We start from the raw sequence: 16,656 nt of genomic DNA on the forward strand, positions 1-16,656 counted from the left end.
AGTCAGAGCCCTCAAGCATCACAATGGATGTCTGGTATCATCATCGGGACAGACTCCTCGCTAGGCCGGTGCTGCAATGCCTAACGGGCTCCCCGTGGGGGGCTCTTAGCCGTATTGCCGGTGGAATTAAGTATAGGTACTTATGCAATAATGGAGAGAGAATAATAAAATTGGTTATCCATCTAGTTTATTATAATCATGAATTTTAATCAGTTATGCAAAGATGGAGACCAAGGTTAAAAACAAAGGGAGAGACCAAGGTGAGAAATAATGCTCACGTGCTCTCAATCTTTTAGACAAGAGGAACTAACTATTGTTGTCCTACTTGTTAGAAGGTCTACATGTTTCGCGTCTGTTGGCCCGACAGGGTCCACTGACGCTTCCTCAGGACCAAAAGTAACAAAAACTTCTCCAACAAAAATTAATATACCCTACTCGGGAAAAGGATAATAGAACAGTCACTTACTTTAGTGCGTCTGTTTAAGTCAAAAAAGGTCGCCCATCCCTAATTTTAGGAGAGAGCTCCTTAGGATCGCTAGTCAGAACCTGGAACTGACGTTGTGTGTGCGTCGTTATTAGGTATTAGTCCTACCCTTCTGACTGCGTCCTTTTTTCCAGGACGCAGTCAGAAGGGTAGATATCCCGAGTAGGGTATATTAATTTTTGTTGGAGAAGTTTTTGTTACTTTTGGTCCTGAGGAAGCGTCAGTGGACCCTGTCGGGCCAACAGACGCGAAACATGTAGACCTTCTAACAAGTAGGACAACAATAGTTAGTTCCTCTTGTCTAAAAGATTGAGAGCACGTGAGCATTATTTCTCACCTTGGTCTCTCCCTTTGTTTTTAACCTTGGTCTCCATCTTTGCATAACTGATTAAAATTCATGATTATAATAAACTAGATGGATAACCAATTTTATTATTCTCTCTCCATTATTGCATAAGTACCTATACTTAATTCCACCGGCAATACGGCTAAGAGCCCCCCACGGGGAGCCCGTTAGGCATTGCAGCACCGGCCTAGCGAGGAGTCTGTCCCGATGATGATACCAGACATCCATTGTGATGCTTGAGGGCTCTGACTTCTATGGATTAAGGTCCTCCTCTTTCTAATGTTGAATTTTTGGAACAGTGTACTTTGTTGTATTTGTATCACATTGTTCTTCTCTGGAGCAGCAAATCCTGTTGAGTGGTCCTTGGCCAAAGGGCTTTCTGGCTTCCCAGTACTCTCATCTTCTGCAGCCACCTGCTTGACCCCCTGTAGAATTTTAACTTTCAAGAAAGTGACTAAGCCTGAACGTAGAAATCTTCACTATGACTTTGTCCAGCAGCTCCCCAATGAAAACGGACACTACCTGCAGGCTTCCTCTTATGAGCTTTATCTTTGCAGAACATTTTTTTCAATATTTCTTCTCAGTTGAAAGGTAAGCACTGACCAGGCCCCATCTACTTCTAGTATCCAACCTGTGTTCCAGTGTGGTCAGCCATATTTTTTGACCTGGTCTCGTGTGTCTATATGGCTGTGGTTAGCTGTTTGATCTTTTAGGCACTAGATTTTACTAAAAATATTAAAAATTCATAAATCTGGTTCTACAGATTGGATTTTTGTTGTTTTGGTTTCAAATCATTTATTACAGTTTGCTCTATGTTTCTAAATTGGTGTGAGATTTCTTTTGTGCTGTGTTTTCACTTTATTACCATTTGTGTGCCGCATAAATAGTTTAAACATTGCCTTTAAATTAAGCCTGACTTTTTGTTTGTGCCAAACTACCCATGGTTAAGCACATGTTAATTTCGTGACTTTGTGTGGTTAACCCTGACAGCGATTGTGGCCGTTGCTTGAAATCTCAGTCAACCAGCAGCTCAATTTCTCTCACCTTCCCACTCCCAGTAGGAGACTGTATAATGCAAACTTCCAGCAGGACGTGAAGGGGAGGTCTCCTCTGAAACATCTGTTGACCAGTTGTGGCTTAAGGTGCCCTATGAAGGGGCAACTGAAGCCACAACTGTTGGTGGAACTTGTAAGAGAGGTCTGCCCTGAAGCATATGTTGACCAGTTGTGGCTTAAAGTGCCCTATGGAGGGATAACCCAGGCTGCTGCAAGGCCCACAGGCACCCAGAAGAAGCTAGGAGACTGTGGGACCTAGCAAGTGTAGGCAAGCAGGGAGACAGTTTGCTCTGCTTTGACAACCGTGGGGTGCTGCTAGTTGAAGACCTCATGCAAAGGAAACATCTAGGAGGTAGCGGGCAGGAGGATATTTCCCTTTTCTATTACTCATAGGAAAAAGAACAATCTATATTAAAAAGATCCATCTAGAAAGACTTCAGATTCTAGACAACCTGACACAGACATTTGAGGTGGCTGGAGCAGGAGCAAAATGCCATAAATTCTATCCAGATTGGACAAAGGAGCTGGTAAAAAAAGCAGTTGTGTGGCTTGCTCATGAAGGGCCTTTTTGGTGGCCCCTTATTGGCTGCCAGGTGAGAAAATTGATACTGTGCCCAGTGGTTTAATTATCCCTGCAGGTGTGCCTGGGGCCCTGGGGCCAAGTCCAGAGAAGCTAGTACGTAGCTCTCCTCTCTCTCTCTCTGTATTCTTATTTCCTCAGGGAAGGGCAAGTGCCCTTGTAGTTACTGGCCCACTGGAAGCACTGTCACAGTCAACATTTCCTCCCATTTGAGGGTAAACAGCCAAGGATCTGTGACCCAGGGGCCTCAGGGGATGTAAAAGCTGCTTGTGCAAGTGCTGGCAGGTCGAAGAGAAAAAAAACTGCCAGTTTCTCCACCTGCACTGGCAGCATGCCAGGTAAAATGGAGCAAGCTGGGATCCATCGGTTTTGCCTGACCATGGTGGCAGGGGTACCTGCAACAAAACAATGAAGCTCACCCTAATGGGTGTTTTGTTTGTAAAGAATAAATGAATAGAAATAGTTACTGGTTGTGGCTGATTGAAAAAGGAAAGAGAAAGCAATCATTGGGCAAAGTTGTGCCCAATAGTGTTTAGTGGCACTAATTAGCATGTTTGTTGTGATGCCTTCAGAAGCAGCAGGGACATAACAAAATGTTATACCTGGACTCAAGTACTGACAGGAGAGAATCAGGCTCCTCAGATTTGACCACTTCAACTTTGAAAGTCATGACCTACTTCTTTTGGGTCAAGGTAAGAGTGACCCAGAGAGAGTTTTCAAATACTCTTATAATTGTTGCTTTAGCTTAGATGTTCTGATGTGCAAGGACCTGCTTTGGTAGATCCTTTTGTTGCTTCATAATTATTACAAATTGAGTGAAAGATTTTCACGTTCTATGTTTTGAATGTTAAACACCTAATTGTTATGTGCATTTTGATATTTAATAATTGGACACATTCTACATGACATTCAAAGATGGTATTATCTGTAAGGGTTTGAAATATTGAGTTGCATTGTGTATGCACTTATAGTGTGGCTTTGATTGTTATGGTAAACCCTGACAGAGAGCCTGACATTTTATCAAAGTACCCTTCAGAGTGCGCTTGGCAAATGGGATCTATTCAAATTTTGGGGGTTCTGGCTTGTTGCTCTAAAGCCTGCGAGAGTCGCCTTTAGGACAGAGGGCTCAGGATATATTTATATGGTTATTTGCCATGTGTGATCGTTCTGTAGCATACACACTGTGTAGATTGTAAGACCCCTTATATGCATATGCAGTGCCTAATTTGAGCCGGTGGTTTCCAGTGCAGGGCACCAGCAGTTATTTTTAGGGCTGACACATATTTTTCTGCCTCAAGCATTTACTGCGAGCGAAAAACATATATGGCAAAGACAGAGGAAGAGAAAAATGAAAACGCGCCACAATGGGAGAAAACAGAAAGTTGCAAGAGTGAGCTGAAGGGGAAGGAAGTGACTGTAAATGGATTAACCAAGCCGAGGAGGCTTCAGGATTATGGTGCCTCACTATTCTGTGCTAGCACATTTAAATGCAGCAGCCGCGTGTTTCAGTGGAGTGCTTTAGGCACCTGCACATTTTTCCTTAAACATTAAGCACTGCTTATATGGTGTTGCCATAGGCTCTACAACATGCCACTTTGTAAATATTAGTTCATTTGCGCTTAGTATTTAGTAGTTTGTATAATAACAAACTTTTCCTTTTTATAGAACTATGCACTGTCTAGACAACAATTTATTAAGTGTTCTTTGCTATATTACCAGGTTCTGAGTCTCTGGCACACAGAGCCTCTAATTTAGACTGCTCTGCCTTGCTACCTTGAGCCTCAACTGCTAACAAAAGGGTACCTGGTTCCAGGTTTAGGGGTTCGCATCAGAGGGACCTCAAAACACTAGTGGTGAAAGACCTCTGTTACTAAAATTGGGGACAAGTGTCCTCTGTTTTGGGAATGTGAGAGTATTATCTAGATTAATTTGTGTGACCTTCATCACACCTTGTCTTCTCTCCTTGTTCCATTCTAGGCTTCCCTTCCAGCTTCCCTAGACAGTTGAGGAACATCTTCTTGGAGATATAAACAAAATGTTCCTGTGCTGCCTGGGTGCCATGGGGAATCCAGGGTTGCCCTGCCTGAGGATTAGCATTCAGTGGGATTATGCTGAACAGTTCTTTTACTATTCACTCGACTATGGTTATTTAACAGCTTTATACATTTTTTGGTTTATCTTGGAATAAATCTTATTCAGATGAACACATATACTGGTTGATCATTCGGCTAATTTGCATTTGAATGTGTTTATAACAGAAGCATTCTGTTCAACTACAAATGTGTTATGGTGATTTACTCAATTCAGTATTTCCCTGATCTATCATGGCCCTTATTATAACATTGGCGGTAAATCCTGCTTACCGGCACACTGACATCTGCCAACATACTGCAGCAGTGGCGGATATCCGTTCGCCATATTATGACACACACATACACCAATCCAACAGAATACTGCCACATAAACAAATCCGCCAGACCAAATGTCAATTGTAAAGTGGCGATACCAACACCCATTCCGTTACGCCAACATAACAACGCCCACCACATTATGACCCATGAATCACCACGACGGACATTCAATGGCGGTACATACTGCTGCGCTCAGAATGGACACCCACATACAAAACACCACTACATTGGCCAATACCAAAAACACACGCCCGACCCCCATACACACACCACACCCACACACCCACACCACAATAAAACACACACCCACAATACCCACAACCCCTTATGAACACCAGTTGCTACCAGGAGACTGAGAAGAGACAACTAGACACACACACCACTAACACCCATACACCCCTCACGCACTCCACATCACACACCCCACCACATTCTCCAACACACTCTCACCAACACACACACCACACAACACCCATGGCACCACAAAGGCACCCCTGTTTCACTGAAGAGGAGTTAAGGGTCATGGTGGAGTGAATTGTCAGGGTAGAGCCACAGCTCTTTGGAGCACAGGTACAGCAGATTTTTCTATTGCAAGGAAGATGGAGCTACGGCGGAGAATCATGGACAGGGTGAACACCATGGGACAGCACTCAAGAACAAGGGACGACATCAGGAAGAGGTGGAACGACCTACGTTCGAAGGTACATTCCATAGCAGCAAGGCACCAGCTCGCCATATAGAGGACTGGTGGCGGACCCACACCTCCTCCCCCAAAGCTCACAGCATGGGAGGAGCAAGTACTGGCAATACTGCATCCTGAGGGACTTGCTGGAGTAGCCGGAGGACTGGACACTGATAAGTCAACATTTATACCTAAAACCCCCATACCTGCATGCCATCTCACACCCTCACTCCCATCAACCCACTACATCCCACACACTGCACCTACACATATGACTAACCCCAATGCCAAGCCCTGCATGCCATACCAATGCATGGACACCCCTCCCAGACCTGCATGGACACACATCACCAAAGCATGTATAGCATAGGGAAACTAACATACCCTCAATACATCACCATACACAAGCAAAAGCTGGCAGGTCAACACCAAGGATAGAGGGGAAGCCAGGGATGTACAAATGTCATACACATGAAACATAATACATAATTTACATCCCCACAGGTACCCCAGCCAATGTCAGTAGAGAGGAGGTGCCACAACTATCCAGACCCCCAACAGAAGATGCCCCCAGTGATGACAGTAACTCTGGGCTTCAGGATCTGGAGGACCTACCTGGCCCATCAGGGACCAGTGGACAGCCGGTCACACAAGCACAATCATAGTCCACCACAGAGACTCCCCATCCGGATCCAACACCACAGCACCCTCCCAGCGTACCCACACCTCTGTCCTCAGGACATGTCAATCAGCAATGTGCCCACCTATACAGGGGCCCCAGGTCACACCTTGCCCCCAAGACAATCAGGGACCTGAGGTCAGTGGCAGTGGGCATACCGTTCAGGGGACAGAGGCAAAGGCCAACAGGGACACTGGGAGGACTGCTGTGTGCCAGGGGGAGGACAGGACCAGGGAATCGACTCTCCAGGAGGCACTCTCTGAGATCCTGGGAGCCTACCAACAATCCCGGACAGGATGGGCCAGATCCTTGACAATGTGCAGGAGAAGAGGAGGCTGCAGGAGGGACAGTATCAGGGTACCAGGGAGGACTTGTAGGCCATCAGCACCACCCTGATCTCCATAGCAGGGGTGCTGGCAGACATGGCCAACATCATGAGGGAAGCAACAGCACACCAGCAGGCCCCTTTCACTAGCCAGTCAAATGAACAGACCTCCACTTCCATTGCCGCTAGTGGCCGGGAGGCCCCACTACAGGACCCATGGGCCACCAGCATCCCTCCCTCTGCAGAAGGTGAACCACCCTGCAAATGTTCCCTGCGACCCAGACAGAAGCCAGAGACAATTGCCAAGACCACAGCCAGGAAATTAGACTCTTCTGATTGTCCCCCTTGTGTCCCTCCCTGTCACCTTGTCCACCTTGAACTACCTTTGCTCCCCTACCTATGGCCACTTGGACACTGGACCGGTGCTACAAACAGACTGGAAGAATACCCTGGACTTTCCTCCATCATCACCCAATTCCATTGCACTTTCCTCTAAATTTCTTAGCACTACAATAACCACCCTTGAGCAAAACTCGACTACTAGTATTTCACATATTGAAAACTTGTATATATGGAAAAAACTATATCCATTGCAAATTAACTGTACATTGTGAGAGCATAGACATAATGACCTGTAGCTGGTTGTAGTCAGCACATCAGTACACAGTTGTCGTAGCACCAACATCTGTAAAATGATGAACCATAGGTGACAGTAAGTAGAGGTAAAAGGAAGTTAATGCAATCATGCCACAGACACACAGAATACACCAATAGTCATAGAAATGTGATGTTGCACTGTCTTACCTGTGTGTCATTGGAAGTACTGATGGATAACTGATGTTCTGTTGTCCTCATCCTCAGCCTCTTCATCCTCACTGTCATCAGGGTCTACTGCAGCCACAGGGGCATCTCCAGTCTCTTCCTCCTGCAAAGGGTACATGGCATCTGAGGGCCAGGTTGTGCAACATCCAGCATGCCACTACTATCTGGTAGACCTTCTCGGGTGAGTAGTAGAGGGATCCACCTGTCAGATGAAGGCACCCGAACCTGGCCTTCAGGAAGCCGAAGGTTCTCTTGATGATCCTCCTGGTTTTCCCATGTGCCTCATTATGACGTTCTTCAGCCCTTGTCCTGGCATTCCTCACAGGGGTCAGCAGCCATGATAGGTTTGGGTAGCCAGAGTCACCTGCAGGTATTGAGGGACAACATTTAGCCACACACTATCCTATGAGGTTAGCATCAGAGGCAAACACTAACATACACTGGGTGGGGACCAAGGCTCACCCATAAGCCACAACCTGTGCCTCTGTAGTTGGGCCATCACATTTGGGATGCTGTTATTTCTCAGGACAAAGGCATCATGCACCGATCCAGGATACTTAGCATGGACGTGGGAAACTCTTACGATTCCTGTATACCTGTTCATTCTGGCGGGGGAGAAATGAAATATGTGTCCCATCAATCGCCCCTATAATATTGGGGATATGTTCCATTGCATAGAATCCGACCTTCCCAGAGGCCAAATCTTCCACCTGGGGGAAGGCTATGTAGCTGCACACGTGTTTTACCAGGGCAGACAACACTCTTGCCAGCATGACTTAGAACATTGGCTGTGACATTCCTGCTGCCAAGCCCACTGTCACTTGGAAAGAACCTGTAGCCAGGAAATGGAGCACTGATAGCACTTGCACAAGATAGGGGATCCCAGTTGGTTGACTGATAGATGAGATCAGGTCAGACTCCAACTGGGCACACAGCTCTGTGATTGTGGCCCTGTCCAGTCTAGAGGTGAGGATAATGTGCCTGTCCTCCAGTGTAGCTAAGTCCACAAGGGGTCTGTACACGGGGGGTATGTCTCCACCTCCTATTTATTTTCAGTGGTAGGTATCTAGGGGACACAGGAGTGAGTAGGCTGTCACAATTTCAACTGCTAAACCACAACAGCAGTCCACGTGATTCACTTATGTATTGGGACAGTGAAAATTTCGAAGTATGTGCCTATTTCACCTGTGACGCAGCAATTTTCGATGGGCCTGCCCACCTGCCCCCCTGCCGGAATGGTGGCCACCTGTCCTGTATGGAGGGACAGGTGGAAGTGAGGTAATTTTGCCGACGTTGGGCGTCGTGGCGGTAGGAGGTTGTTCACCGCCGTGCAATTCCTCATTGGATAATATTGGGCCCTATGGAGTACAGTGGCCGATGGAGATGTTCTGTGGCGGTGACGGTGTACACCGCCGGGGACGTGACCGCCATTTTCTACCTGATTCCTCCCTTGTTTCCTGACCTTGAACAGGAGAAGACCTATACTGCGTGTGCTGCTGTGACTTGTGTCTGGAACCTACCAAGGCCCCGTGACCGGGGAAGGGCCCCAGCCTTCACTTCGGAGGAGTGGGAGCGACTGGTGGATGGGGTCCTACCCCAGTACGGACAGCTGTATGGGCCTCCAAACCAACAGGTGAGTACACTTTGGGCATGATGAATGTGGCATGGATGCATGGAGATGTGTGTGAAGGCATTGTGTAAGGGTGGGGGGGATTGTCTGTTGGCGGTATACATGTTGTGGGCTGGCTTATGTGTGTGCCAATGGTGATGGAATCAGGTATGGTGGGCCATGTGTGTGACAGGCTGGACTGTTAGTTTAATGTAGTTCTCCTGTCTGTATCACCTCTGCAGGCCAGCGCCCATCAGAAGAAGGGATTATGGCGTGCCATCGCCAAGGACGTACGGACCCTGGGGGTCTATGGCAGGCGGAGCACCCACTGTCGGAAACGGTGGGAGGACCTGAGACACTGGGCACGGAAGACCATGGAGGCCCAGCTGGGGATGGTCTCCCAATGAGGAAGGGGTGGCCGTCGGACCCTGATCCCCCTGATGGCGTACCCTGAGCTGGATGGGTGCTTGAAAGAATCGCAGCAGCCACAAGGGGGTGAGTACAGTGGGTAACATTATGTATTTTGGCTGGTAAGGTGATATCCGGGTGGTGGTTGTGTGTTAGTGGGTGCCCCTAAGGCCAGGCCAGACATTGCAGTATGGGTCATCTCCAGGGTAATGGTTGCATGGCAAATACAGGTAACCTAGCTTGTTAGTAGTCAGTTTCAGGCAGGGCATTGTGGGTCCCAGGTGTGCTGCAGTTGGCGGTGTGTGCTCCTCCTCTTGCCTTGGTGACTAGCCATATCACTGGTAGTGCAATGCATATTGCTTAGTCCTGTTCTCCCTGTGTGAGGGTGATGTGCATGGCAATAGTGGTGTTGGTGCAGTCATTGACCAAGTGTATCCTTTGTCTCCCCCCTTTCCTGTTTTCTCATCCTGTCCTTGTGTACATTAGCATCATCTGGCGGAGGAGCAGGGGCACCGGCGACAGAGGGAGCTGCATCCCACAGGACCCTGGAGGCAGAGTCCACCGACGGCGAGGGAACCAGTGGGATGGAGGGCGAGAGGAGCACCACGGCAGAGACAGGAGGAGACGACAGACTCAGATACCTCCTCCGATGGGAGCTCCCTGGTGGTGGCAGACACCTCTGTGACCACCCCAGCTGCAGGTACAGCCGCCGCCCTCTGTACCAGCACCGCCCTCCCAGTGGCCCCTCAGCGAGTTGCCTGTGTCCGCTCACCCAGGAGGGGGGGCATCTGCTTCGCCCCAGGCACCTCAGGCCCTGCCCCAGTGAGCCTTTCTGCCCTGAGTGAGGAGTCTATTGACCTCCTGGGTACATCTCTCCTCTACCATTGTGAATGCCATCCAGGGGCTAGCATCCCAGATGCAGCAATGCAATGCATTCCTGGAGTGCATTCACGGTGGATTGGCGGCCCAACAGAGATAAATTCAGGCTCTGACCTCCTCTCTGATGGCAGCCATTGTCCCTGTTTCTACCGGCCCCCTTCCAACTCCCACTTCCCAGTCCCATTCCCCTCAACCCCAACCCATCCCATGCACACATGCAGACGAGCATGCACACAAATCAACACACAAAAGTGGTACAGGCAAACACAAACACCACACGTCATCCCACAGGCACTCACGCAAACATTATACAGTTGAAGATACGACAATATCCACTGCCTCCACTGTCTCCCCCTCCTCCTTCTTCTCCGCCTCCCTCCCAGTCACATCCACACTCACACGTGCATGCACTACATCAACATACACTACCAGCATCACCACACCAAGCAAAACACACACCTCACTGGCAGGCACCTCTACAACAGCCATGCACCCGTCCCCTGTGTCCTCTCCCACTGTGTCTGTCCCCCCTTCTAACGCACACAAATGCAAGCATTCACACACCCAACAGCCACCCACCTCACATCAGCATACTGCCAATGCACCAGCTCCCAAGTTCAGCAGACATACACCTACAACAACCAATCCCTCATCTTCCACTCCCATTACTCCTCCCTCCTCCCGCCCCACCCTCTCTAAAAAGCTTTTCCTTTCCCAATTTGACCTCTTCCCCTCCTCCCCCCGTCCTGCCCGTAAGGGCAGGGTACCATGGACACAGCCCAGCACGTCAGCCAAACAGTCCACGGGGAGAGTGGTAGCACCACCTACTCGTTGAAGAAGGGGAAAGAGCCTGCACCACCTTTGTAGAAGGGGAAGGAGCCTGCACCACCTGGAAAGAAGGGGAAGAGGCCTGCACCACCTGTGAATAAGGGGTAGGAGCCTGCACCACCAGGCAGAGAGGGGAAGAGTCCATCCACCTCTGCCAGGAAGGGTAAGGGATCCAAGACCCATGTACAGGAGAGCACTCTACACCAGTGAAGGCTGTCAGGCGGACACCGCCACCACCACCAGCTGTCACGGGGTCCCCACTGCCAGCTGTGGAAGAGCAGCCATCAGAGATGCAGAGGCTGCCCAGGAGGCAACTCCATCCACCACCACAGTGGAGCCATCAGAGAGTGCAGAGGCTGCCCAGGAGGCTCCTCATCCACTACCACAGTGCAGCCATCAGAGAGTGGAGAGGCTGCCCAGGAGGCTCCTCCATCCACCACCATAGTGCAGCCGTCTCTGCCAGCGGACACCATGTAGGCCACACTCCAGGGGCTGCTGTGCGAGTTGCCCCCCTCCAGAACCAGTGGGAAAGTCACCCACCTGAGAGACTGTGGTCTTGCACTCTTCAGGAAAAAGAAATCGGCATGTTGTCCCCTCCAGAACCAGTAGGCAAGTCACCCACCTGAGAGGCTGTGGCCTTGCACTCCACATGACAGAGTAATGGGCATGTTGCCCCTTCCAGAACCAGTGGGCAAGTCCCCCACCTGAGAGACTGTGGCCTTGCACTCCCCAAGACAGGGAAATGGGCATGTTGCCCCCTCCAGAACCAGTTGGCAAGTCACCCACCTGAGAGACTGTGGCCTTGCACTCCACAGCAATGGGACATGGGCATGGAGCCCCATCCAGAACCAGTGGGGAAGTTCCTGTATTCGGCTGAGGTGCCCCCCAACCCCCTGAGGTGCCTTCCCACATGCAAAATGAGGCCCCTTCACTGTTCTCTACGGATGTGTCAGAATACATGTTGGGCCTTGGACTGTGCCCTGAGGCCTTGTGTACCCTTTTGACTTTCGCCTGGGTATTGGCCCTTTATTTACATCTGTAAATATATTTGGTTTGTGTGGGTTTTTTTTCTATCCTAATACATTGTCAGTACTCCAGCAATGTAGACCATGATTTCGTATGCTGTGTGTCATGTGTCATTGGTTTACATCTGCAGCTGATTGTGTGTATGGTGTGTGTGTGTATAGTTTGTGTTGTGCATGTGTGTGTTACTCTTGTTTTCCTCCCTCCCACCCTTGTGTGCTAGGCAGCTGTACTCACCGTCGTCGTCTTAGTTGAGGTTGGTGTTCCAGGTGGAGCATGAAGTAGAAAATCATCGTGAAAACATGCAGTTCGGGTTCCATGGTGGCGTGGTTCTTCCCTGTGTCTCCAATAGTGAGTCCTTTCACTTCTGGGTTCTGTTTCCGCCAGGCTTTTGTTGGTGTTGGTACCGCCCCAGAAAAGGTGGAGGTTTCGTGTGTCTTAATATGGTGGGTGGTACTTTGTCTCCCGCCTGGCTGTTGTTGGTTACCACTGTGGTGAATGTTGTTTCCTCCGTGGCAGTTGGTGTGGTACATTGGCTGTCTATGGGAGTTATCACCGCCATGGTCATAATTTGGCGGAACTTACTGCCAGCCTGTTGGCGGTATTACCTCCACTTTATCACTTACCACCAGGGTCATAATGAGGGCCTATATGTCTAAATTAGTTCCATGGGAATGTTTATCTTACATTTATGCTTCATACCCATGTTCCCATGGACATTTGGGGAAATTATTATTTCAATGAAGATGCAACAGCAATGGTTCCACTGAAAGCAGTGAGATACCAGCCTGTCTGGTAGGGACATTGAAGTATGGGATGATGTCATCCATTAAGAAGGCTTAGGCAGTGGCCTCTGCTGACCTGACAGCCTGGCACACCATCATGCTGTAAACAACACACTGAGAAATAACACTGTGTTCTTTTTCTGTCTTCATAATATTTCTGCTGTATTTACTTGGGATGTAACTTGCAACTTGCCTACAGAAACAGTGATTTTATCACTGGCTTTCTATAGATCAGCAATCTGATGTGCTTGTTTTTGAAATCCAATTCTGTTATTAGAGCGTTAAGAGATAACTCCTGACTGCTCTTCAATATGTGTTAAAAAGTGGTTATTACAACTAAAGATATCTTTGGCCCACCATTTGTACCTGAGTGTGTTTACTTCCTCAAAGTCAGCACAATGAGACGCTTGCAGAAGAGATGATGAGTAGTATGAATTCATATCATTACCCCAGCTTTGCAGAAATTAGGGGCAGTCAATGTGGAGGCCTCAGCTAAACTATTTGATGACATTTTATGTGTTTTTGGTCTGCCCACCAATGTCATGTACCAAGCTAATACACTCTGGAAGAATGATAAAGGGACTTCATTAGCACTGTTGTATACTGATTGCAAGAGAGAGGGAAGGGCAGCAGAACTAACTTGTACAGATGAGCAGAGAGGTCTGACAGTACATTTCCGGATTTGTACGTTCATTGGACTATGGATGAGTCCCAGTTATAATTTGTGGTAGGGTGTGACTCACCATCCTCTGAGACTTTCCCATTTTAGGAGCCCCACCTCTGACAGACAGAGATGCATCATGACCTGATTACCTACATCAATAAAAACATCATCTTTAGCCTTTAATTAGGCCGTCCAATGAATGCAAAGAGAGAGGAGAGGATTCAAAAGGAGTGAATGTTTGTGATACTAAAGCTGCTAGACATTTCATCTTATTTGCTTTGGGATACCAAAAAGAGGGGTGAGGGTAGAGGAAAGCAAGTTATCCAAATTCAAAGCTTTTTTGCATTTCTGCCAAACTCTGGAATGCACTGCTTTCAAGTCTTCGGATGTCTCCCTCTGAGTCTGGTTTTAAACAGATCTAAAAACTCTTCTTTTTGTTGAGGCTTAAATTATCTCATTTCCACTACCAGCTAGATGGTGTCTCTTGTTATTTAGCTCAGGCAAACTTCTTCTGAAGCAGCTGTGCGCTGTGCAAGTACAATCTGATGGATTTTATTGAAAGCTTTAGGACTCACCTTTTTTAATCTGACCCTCTGTTTCTCACTACATTGTCTGGAGATACCTTGCTCACTAGATCTGCAGAGGCTTGTAGTCCTATGGCTCTATGGCTAGTGGATGCTCCTTGAGCTCCTTGGACTTTTTGGCTGTGGTTGCAGAAGATTATGTGAACAGGTTGTGACAAGGCTCTCACTTTACTATTCACTGTGAGAAAATGCCCCTTTGTGCTTTGTCATTTTCTCCTGAATTTCTTGCTGGTGTTTAGACTCTACACATTGGGCCACTGCTTTCTAGTGCCCAGGGTGTGTGCTCTGACCACCAAAACATGTAGAAATGTATTGATTGGCTTATTTAGCTTTTTTAATAATGCTATAGTATGAGGTGCAAATATAAACCCATGGCATCAAATGCTTAATGTTGTCTGCGGACTGCAGCACTTGTGTCATTCAGTAGTGCAACAAGGAATATATGGCTTTTAGTCTACAGTTGTAGCCAGTATAAAACCTGTAGGAACTGTCAAAATAATCTTTTATGACAGGACAAAAATGTATTTTCATATATTAAGTCATCCCAATGTAGGCTCTGGAGCCCACAAGGCATGGTGCATGGTATTTAAAAGTAGGCCGTGCAGAACGTTACCATGTCCTCAGAGTAACTAGCACCAAAAAGCTATTTTCACTGCAAGAAGGGTCTGGCTGGCCCATAGAAATAAATTGGAAGCAGGATTAAGTATTAATTCTGCTCTCTATGGACTGAGGCCTTCTAGAAACATGATTAAGCCACTCTCCAATATTTATTAAAGGCCGAACTCAAGTTGGATTATTAATAAATATTATGGTAAAGTAACTTTCAGAAAGTCCCCTTTTCCCTTCCTGAGGCTCATGCAGGCTAATTTGCATTAGCTCTTCAGCAGTAGCCCTTATGAGGTGTGAAACCTGTGTTTTCTCTTCGCCTGGCACGAAGACCAGTTGAGGTGTATTCAGGAGCGCATTGTATGTCAGAGGTCTTCCCTGTCACAAGAAAATGTTAATATATTAGATGACATCTGGAAAGGCTCTAGCATTTGTCCTCCCAGCCAGACAAGCACCAAACTTAGTTGGGGAGGCGCTCAAAAGGACAACAATGTGGATTATCAATTATCTTACTTCTTGTGTGGCTACATGGTTACAAAAAGCTGCAAGTGTCCATTTCCCTGTGCACAGCTGGCCAATACCAACTGGACTTGACCTGGACTTTGAAGGTGGCCTCTGCTGGAGTGAGTCTTGATCCCCAAGTGCTGTTTCTAAGGTCCTAGGATCATTTGCTGTGTTTACCTGGACTTCACCTATCACCTCTGAGGACCAGGGGCTTACATTTTTCTTTTCTTTTTATGTTCTCATCTTGGCCTATCCTGCCCATGAGAAAGATTGCTTCCAGGCACTCAGAGCAGACTGAACTATGGCAACATTAACGGCCACTCCAACATCTTGGGACCCAACATCCAACCAGTCCCCACCAACTAACATGTTGTTGGTCCACTTATTCTTAAACAGAGTTCAGCAATTTCTTTATTTTGGCTTCACTCTGTTGTATGTTCATCCACAGACAGAACACTGGTAGCTCAATCTATGCACAGAGATCAGACTATATATTTTAGGTTCACTCTCCTAAATAGTGTACAGACAGGAAAAGAGTAAGCTGATAATGCTGCAGAGCAACAGCCATACAAGCATTCTACCACAGCGGACAAGCAGCTGTATGTGAGCTGTGCAGTCAGTTGCCATTATTTCTTGCAGCATGGTATGTATAGCTGGGGAGATCATTCATGTGCAGAACACAAGCTGATCATATTTCAATGCCTTCTGAGAGACACTACTATAAACTCTGAAGGGGAGTCATTAACATCTACAGGATATCACAGGCTGGAGGGGAAGTAGGACCTGATGATGAACTGTAGAGCCATGTTGCGTTTGCTTGGGTTTATAAAATTGAGAGTGTCCCTATCTTATGCAATAAGAGGCTAGTGGGTCACAGTGGATGTCGATCTGAGGCATCTTATGAAGAAGATAGTTTTGTACTCTGGAGAAGAACGGAAGTAAGGCAAGCAAGTACCTGTTATTATATGATCAAAAATAATTATGATGATTCTGATATTAATAATAACCTATTCCCCCACTGCGATAGCTCACCGGTATTGTGACTCTGCCATAGTCCTCAAGCTTACTAGATCATACCCAGTGTTCAGGTTATTGCATTTTTTTGTTTTCAGCATTGTACTTTGTTTTTCTACTACATTGTAATTTACATGTGTTCTGCTACATCTGTATTTCTGTTTTTCTGCTGTACCTTTGCTGATTTATATGTTGTATTTTGCTGCCCTTCTCCTGCCATTTTCCCTCCCCCCACCTCCGGTCTCCCTGCCAGTTGCTCCCAGGACTACTTATGGAGGCCTAAGCAAGGCTCAAGTGAGAAGCCCTCAACCTCTTGGGTCAAGTGTGCCATTCCCTCACAGTTGCAATAGCTCACCAGTATTGTGACT

Source organism: Pleurodeles waltl, chromosome 8, assembly GCF_031143425.1.
Source record: "Pleurodeles waltl isolate 20211129_DDA chromosome 8, aPleWal1.hap1.20221129, whole genome shotgun sequence".
Lineage (NCBI taxonomy): Eukaryota > Metazoa > Chordata > Amphibia > Caudata > Salamandridae > Pleurodeles > Pleurodeles waltl.